This window comes from Dasypus novemcinctus, chromosome X (genome assembly GCF_030445035.2).
Source record: "Dasypus novemcinctus isolate mDasNov1 chromosome X, mDasNov1.1.hap2, whole genome shotgun sequence".
Lineage (NCBI taxonomy): Eukaryota > Metazoa > Chordata > Mammalia > Cingulata > Dasypodidae > Dasypus > Dasypus novemcinctus.
Genome location: NC_080704.1, coordinates 74,356,707 through 74,365,241, shown reverse-complemented (window position 1 = coordinate 74,365,241; position 8,535 = coordinate 74,356,707). Strand labels below are relative to the sequence as shown.

The window sequence follows — 8,535 nt, the reverse complement described above, 5'->3', positions numbered from 1 at the left end:
TCCACAAAAATAAAGAGTATCATAAAAGGACACTATGAAAAATTGTATGCTAACAAGATGGACAATTCAGACAAAATGAATGAATTTATAGAAACACAAGCAATGGAAATCTATATTGATGAGAGAAGTAGAATAATTCAATACACCAAGAAAAAACAGTGAGACTGAACTAGTCATCAAGAACGACCCAACCAAGAAAAGTCCAGGACCAGATGGCTTCACATGTGAAATCTATGAATCACTCCAGAAAGAATTAATACCAAACTGCTCAAATTCTTCCAAGAAATTGAAAACAAGGGAACATTTCTTAACTCATTCTATGATGCCAAAATCACCTTAATACCAAAGCCACATATAGACTGTACAAGAAAACTACAGATGAATCTTTTTAATGAACTTAGATGCAAAAACCCTCAACAAGATACTTGCTATTCTAATCCAGCAATATATCAATCAAATTACACACCAAGATCAAGTAGGCTTTATCCCAGTTATACAAGGATATGCAAGGTTCAATATAAGAAAATCAATGCAATACACATGAACACATTGAAGGAAAAAAAAACATGTGATCATTTCTATTGATGCAGAAAGGCATTCAACAAAATACAGCAACCTTTTTTTTTTAATAAAAATCCTTAAAAATATAGGATTAGAAGAAAACATCCTCAAAATGATAGAAGGCAAATGTGAAAACTCAACAGGTAACATCATACTCAATGGTGAGTCTAAAGGCTTTCCCTCTAAGATCTGGAACAAGATAAGGATGCCCACTGTCACAATTCTTATTTAGAATTCTATGAGAAGTACTTGCTTGAGGACTTAGGCAAGAAAAAGAAATAAAATGCATCCAAATTGGAAAGAAAGAAGTAAAACTTTCACTATTTGCAGATGACATGATCCTTTATGTAGAAATTCTCAAAAAACCTACAAGAAACATTATAGAGCTGATTAAAGAGTTCAATAAAGTGGCAGGATATAAAGCCAACAATTAAAAATCAAGTGTTTGTGTACACTAATACTGAGCAATCTGAAGGGGAAATCAAGTAAAATTTCATTTACAATAGTAAGTAAAAGAATAAAATATCTAGGAATAAACTTTTATAAGGATGTAATGGAATTGTACACAGAAATCTACACACCACTGCTAAAGGAAAGCAGAGAAAAACTAAATAAGTGGAAGAATATTCCAAATTCATGGATTGGAAGACTAAACCTCATTAAGAATTCTCTTCTACCCAAATTGATAACAGATTCAATGCAATCCTAATAAAAGTTCCAACAGCTTTTTTTACTGAACTGGAAAAGCCAATTATCAAATTTATTTAGAAGGGTAAGGGGCCTCAAATAGCCATAAATATCTTGAAAAGGAAAACCAAATTGGAGAAATGACACTACCTAACATTTAAGCATACTACAAAGTTACATCGGTCTATGATAGAATTATATCATTGATGTGGAGACAGTGGCCACATGAGTTGCTGAAAGTAGGGAGAGGGAAAAGGCGGTGTGTGATGTGGAGGCAATTTCAGGACTTGGAGCTGTCATGAATGATATTGCAGGGACAGATGCAAGGCATTATATATCCTGCCATAACCCATTGAATGGACTGGGGGAGAGTGTAAACTACAATGTAAACTATTATCCATGTGGTGCAGCGGTGCTCCAAATTGCATTCACCAAATGCTATGAAGGTGCCACAAGAATGAAAGAGGCTGTTGATGCGAGAGAAGTGGGTCAAGGGGGAGTGGGGAGATACATGGGAATCTCATATTTTTTAATATAACATTTTTAAAAAATTAATAAATAAATAAAGAGAAAAAAAACAAAAAAAAACTTATTTTAAAAAACCTTTAACTGACACTTCTGCACTGCCCTGTAGTTTTACCCATGAGTCCCCGCCCACCAAGGGGGTGGGGACTCAACATCCTACTGACATGGCCCAATCAAAGCCCTAATCATAATTTAATCACACCCAGGTATAGACTGTTTGAAAAACATAATCTGATATCTAGTTTTGGAATTCATAAACCATATCAAACTGCTATACTTCCTATCCTTTGAAAACTGCAGCATCAATACTGACTTTCCTTGTTTCATTCCTGATACTGGCAATTTATGTCTTCTCTATTTCCATCAGTAGTGGTAGAGATTTAGTAATTTTATTAATCTTTTTAAAGAAACAGTCCTTTCATTGATTTTTGCATTTTTTTTGTTTTGCTTTTGCTTTATTATTTTCCTACTTCAGCTTTACTTTGGTCTATTTTTCTCTTTGTTTTCAAGTTGCTTGAGATAAGAGATTGGGTTATTGACTCAAGGCTGTCCCTCTTTAGTAAATGCATTTGCTATTTCCTCTTCTCTAGCATATGCATTTAATACTACAAATTTCCCCTCTGCTTCACTTTAGCTCTGTCCCATAAGTTTTTAGTGCAACTATTTATTTATTACAAAAGTTCTACATTTACAGAAAAATCATTCAGAAAACAGAGTTCCTTTATAATATTTTTATTATTATCACCTTGCATTAGTTTTGACATTTGTTGAAATTGAAGAAAGGATATTATTATAATTATACAAATAATTATAGCTCATAGTTTACATTAGGGCTCACTGTGTTGTAAAGTCCTAGGAATTGTTTGTATTATTTTAAAAATTTCTATACTTGTACATATATGCAAATGACAATTTCCACTTTTAACCTCACTCATATATATATATATATTTACACACACACACACACACACATATATATATACTCCTGTACTATTATGTTCACAATGTTGTGCAAACAACACTACCATCCATTACCAAAATTGATCCATTACTCCAAACAAGAATACCAATTAAACCTTAACTCCACATTTGCTAATTCCCACCCCAGTCACTGGTAACCTGCATTTTTCCCCTAGTGCTATGAATTACATTAGTTTAACTTCATATCCATGAAGTCACACAATATTTATCCTTTTATGCATGGCTTGTTTCATTCAACATGATGTCTTCAAAGTTTATCCATATTGGCACATGTATCATAACTTTTTTTTCTTTCTATGGCTGCATAATATACCATTGTATATATATATATACAGCACATTTTTGTTTATGCGTTCATCTGTTGATGGACACTTGGGTTGCTTCTATTTTTTGGCAGTTGTAACTAATATTGCTTATGAAATCTGTAGGAAAATATCTGTTCAAGATCCTGCTTTCAATTATTTTGGGTATCTACCTAAGTGCCAAACTGTCTCCCACAGTAGCTGCATCATTTTACATTCCCACAGAAAATGAGAGTGATCCTATTTCTCTGTATCCTCTCCAACAATAACTATTTTTCTTTTTTTTTTTGAGTATAGTAGCCATTCAAGCAGAAATTAAATACTATCTGCTTTTGGGTTTGATTTCCATTTTCTTATTGGCTATCTATCTTGAACATCTTTTCATAAGAAAGTTGTCTAGTTCTATATTTTCTTTGGAGAAATGTCTATTTGAATAATTTCCTCCTCATTTAAATTGGGTTTTGTTTATATATTCTGGATATTAAACCCTTATTATATATGTGGCTTCCAAATATATTCTCCCATTCTTCAGGTTGTCTTTTACTTTCTTGGTGATGTCATTTTATGCACAAACAAGCTTAATTTTATTAGGACTCATTTATCTATTTTTTATTTGTTGTTCTTGTGTTTGCTGTAAAGTCCAAGAAACCGTACCTTAACAAAAATTCATTAAGGCACTTCCTTATGTTTTCTTCTAGGAGTTGGATAGTTTTAGTTTATATTTAGGGTATTGATCCATTTTAAGATTTTTAAAAAAATATACTGTGGAGGAGTTGTCCACATTGATTCTTTTGCATATAGATATATAATTTTCTCAGGATCATTTGTTCAAAAGACTATTCTTTCCTCATTGATTGAACTTGACACAACTTGTCAAAAATAAGTTGGTTTTAAGTGTGTGGGTTGATTTCTTAATTATCAATTTGATTCCATTATTTTATATATATATATGTCCTTGTGCTGCTTAGTTTACTTTTGCTTTGTAATACACTTTGGGATTGGGAAGTGTGAGCTTTCAAACTTCATTCTTCTTTTTCAAAATAGCTTTGGATATTCTGGGCCACTTACCATTCCTAATAAATTTAATGATGGGATTTTCCATTTCTGCAAAGAAGGCTGTTGAAATTTTGATTGGGATTGCATTGTTCCTGTAAATTGATTTGAGTAGAATTGTCATCTTAACCATATTTAGACTTCCAGTCTATGAACACAGAATTTTCTTCCAATTACTTAGATCTTCTTTGATTTCATTTAGCACTGCATTATTGTTCTCTGAATACAAATGCTTTATGTACTGGGATAAATTTATTCCTAGAATATATATTCTGCTGATTATGGGTGAAGTGTATTTTTTTCTTCTTTATTTTATTTTATTATTTTTTGTGTTTTTTTCTTATTTTCTTTTAAATGATACATTTAAAAAATATGAGGTCCCCATATACTCCCCCACCCTCAACCCACTCCTCCCACATTAACAACCTCTTCAATCATTGTGGCACATTCACTGCACCTGGTGAATACATTTGGAGCACTGCTGCACCACATGGACAGTTGTCTACATTGCAGTCTACACTCTCCCCCAGTCCACCCAGTGGGCCAAGGCAGGACACACAATGTCCAGCATCTGTTCCTGCAGCACCACTCAGGACAACTCCAAATCCTGAAAATGCCCCCACATCATATCTCTTCTTCCCTCTCCCTACCTTCATCAGCTACCATGGCCACTTTCTCCACATCAATACTACAATTTCTTCCCTTGCTAATCACAATAGTTCCTCAGCAGAACACCAGTAAGTCCACTGTAATCCATACTCTATTCTTCCATTCTGTGGACCCGGGGATGATTATGTTCAGTCCCCCTCTACATCAAGAGGGGCTTAGATTCCACATGGATGATGGATGCAATTGTTCTGCTTTCAGTTGTAGGCACTCTTGTGTGCCTGGTGTGGTGGTTGACTTTCTTCACCTCCCTGTTAGCTGGCCAGGGTAAGTCCAATGAACTGGACAGTAGGTGTTGCAACTCCACTGATGCTCAGGGCCCTGTTGGCATATGGACTGCTCAGATATTCAAGTCCCTTGGCCATACACCTATCAACTCTGGCACCAACTATAGTTTCAAATAAAAGGGACAGAAGAGGCATGTGCAGAGAAGCCACATCTGAGTTCAACTGTGAAACACTGGGATGAAGAAACTTCAAAGTAGGGCCAATGCAAGGCAACAGTCTTGAAAGCAATCAGCCAGGACAATAAGGCCTGGGTGTCTCCAGAGCTCTCAGGAGCCCCACTATTTGAGGAAGTATCTACTTCGGCAGTCTATGAGATCCTGCTGAGTTCCTCACTCACTTTGAAGTCTCTTAGGCCTATAAACTCATTTGTCTTTACTTTTTCCGCTTTTATTCAAGGTATATTTCCAGTTGCATCAGCAGCTGGTGCTTCGTACTAATCACTCAGTGTGAGGTAGGCTCATCCCTTGGAGTCATGTCCCACACTGGGGGGAAGGTAATGAATTATATGCTGAGTTAGACAAGATTTCTTAATGGCTATGTCGGTTGCCCTTACCCTAGCAATAGATCTTTAGCCTAGAACTAGAAGGTCAGCTGGCTTTGACACAGACACTGTTTAGCTTTGTCTCTTGAAGAGGTGTTTCAGGCTGCCTAATGACTGGTACATGTTCATCCTGTCAGGTGCTTTGGGTAAGTTGGCATTTCCTTGGGCAAGTGTCTTCATTTGGGATAAGTGCATCCACCTGGCAATTTCTTTGACTTTAATAGCAATTTCAGGTAGGAGTCTGGGAGCATGACTCATTTATATTTCTCCAGGCAATGGCTTGAGAAATGAAGATGGAGAAGCATTGGATTACTCTATGGTTTTGGCTATGATGTATAAAAGAATTTACGAATATGGCAGTTTAGTTAAGTCAGTAAAAGAAATTATTTGGGAAATGGGGGAAAGAACAGAGCTTGCTGAGAAAAGGAGACAGACAGAAATACCCACCAAGATTTGGTTTGGGCCACCCTAGGCAGAGAGAGACTCATGCAGAACAATTCTAATGCCCTAAAAATGTCCTATGTTACATTTATTCTATTCTTCCCTCCTCCTCCCCTCAGAACCTATGGTAACCACTAAGCTTCAATTTATGAAAAATAAGATTCATAGTTACTTGCAATCATATTGAGGGTTTGACATATTGGTCTGTTTTCTTTTATTAGGCATTGCATATGTTCTTGAGATACAATTGCCTCTCTATTTGAGAACATAGCAGGATTCCCCAGGATGGGAGTTTAATATTTTCTTTATTGTGTTGGTCTCCACCCATTGATGATGCAGCAAAAGCAGAACAGAGAGGGAAATTCATAACCATAGATGCCTATATAAAAAAGAAGAAAGATCTCAAATTAAAGATATAATGGTACACTTGGAAATTTTAGAAAAAGAAAAACAAACTAATTCCAAAGCAAGTAGAAAGAAAGAAATAACAAACATTAGAACAGAATTAAATGAAATTGAAATTAAGAAAGCCCTAGAAAAAATAAACAAAACTAATAGCTCTTTCTTTAAGATTAATAAAATTGACAATCCCTTAGCTATACTAACAAAGAAAAAAAGAAAATTCAAATACATAAGATAAGAAATGAGGAATGGGATATCACCATTGACCCTACAAAAATAGAGTACCATAAGAAGATACTTTGAAAAATTGTATGCCAACAAGATGGATAACTTAGAGGAAATGGACAAGTTCATAGAAACACACAAGCAGCCTACATTGATGAAAGAAGAAGAAATTGATGAACACAATCGTACAATCACAAGTAAGAAGATTGAATGAGTCATCAAAAACCTCTGAACTAATAAGAGACCAGGACCAGATGGGTTTACGTTTTCCCCCTTTTATTCAAGTTCATTTTCCAGTTGCATTGCTCTTTGGTGTTTGGTAGTAATTCCCTAGATTTGGAATTGTTCTGAATGACATTACAATGGTAAATACAGGCCATTATATATCCTGACATAACCTACAAAACTGAGTGGGAGAGAGAATAAACTACAGTGTGAACTATAATCCATGCTTAGTAGCTATGCTCCAAATACATTCATCAATTGCAATGAATGCAGCACACTAATGAAAGCAGTTGTTAATGTGGAGAAGGGTGGAAGATGTGGAGAGTGGGGCATATGGGAATCCCTTATATTTTTTGTGTAACATTTTGTGTAATCTATGTATCATTAAAAAAATAAAAAATACATTTTAAAAAATGGAGCCATGTGCGTGTTGGGGGAGGGGGCGGGTATGGGAGAGCCTAAGGGAGCTGAGCAAGGCAGCTCTTGCTCCTCTGGGCTGCTCTCATTGCCCATTGACAGTGGCAACAGCAGCTGTCTTCAAGATAGCCCTTTGGCACACATTCATTTTCCGCTTAATGATCTTTTAAATTTCATTGTGTTTTCATTTCGATCTCTCACTGGCTTCTTTTCCGTAATCCCTTATCATTCAAAAATATGAATTGAATAACCAGAATCAAAATAACTGAGCTAAATTCACACCTAATGCGTGTGCTTTTAGGAGGGTACTTCATTGTCGCCATGATCATATTAGAAGGTCTGCATTCTTTTTGCAAAATGGATATTGCACACTACCTTTGGACCAGCAAGTATTGTCCTATTTGTGAAGTCCAAGTTCACAAAACAAGACCACTCCTAAATATAAGATCAGATAAAAAGCTCTGCTGTATCATACACAAATTGGTTCCAGGTATTTTTAAAAATGAAAGAGAGAAAAGGGATTTTTATGCAACCCATCCTTCAGTTAATGCTGCCAAAATCTCTAATGAAAATAGGGAATTTGCAGATGAAGATAAGTTTTCATAACTGATGATGAAATAATATGCTGATCCACTTATTTTTTTTACCAAAATAGATTGGATCATAAAGTAAAGAAAGCGAAATCTGAGGAGGAGATGAATGAGAAAATATATTTTTCATGCCCAGCAGAAATGACTGATGTACCTAAAGAAATTTATCAGAATTAAGATGAACATACCTAATTGTTATCATGTACAAAGGGGTATATTTAAAGTCCAACTATACGCTAATGGATATTGTCTACATTTATATCTGGAGAGTTAATGGACCTTTTCCTTTGAAATACAGAATTCAGTCTACTTGTAAGTAATAGAAGATTAGTCAACAGTAAGACAGTATGCCATCACAACCTTATAGAAGTTAATACCTGAAACTATTGTTTAATTTTCTTTCTTTTGTAGTGACATTAAATTTGACTATAAAAGATGAGTTAGATGTAATAGTCATATATATGTTAATTGGAAAAAATTGTTTCTATAAAGCTTGGTTTCTGTGTCAGGCAATATTTTCCCATGTGAAATCATTTCTATGACCATTGTTTGGATTTGGAAATAGTCTGTAGAGGATATGATCATCGGGCCATGTTTTTTTTATCTTAACTAACATCTGAATTACATTCTCA

At 35.0% G+C, this 8,535-nt stretch overlaps 1 pseudogene; it reads left to right on the top strand.

Moving 5' to 3' along the window:
- Positions 1 to 7,550: 7,550 nt before the first annotated feature.
- LOC101425632 (polycomb complex protein BMI-1 pseudogene) lies at positions 7,551 to 8,223 on the top strand (annotated as a pseudogene).
- The last annotated feature ends 312 nt before the right edge of the window (positions 8,224 to 8,535 follow it).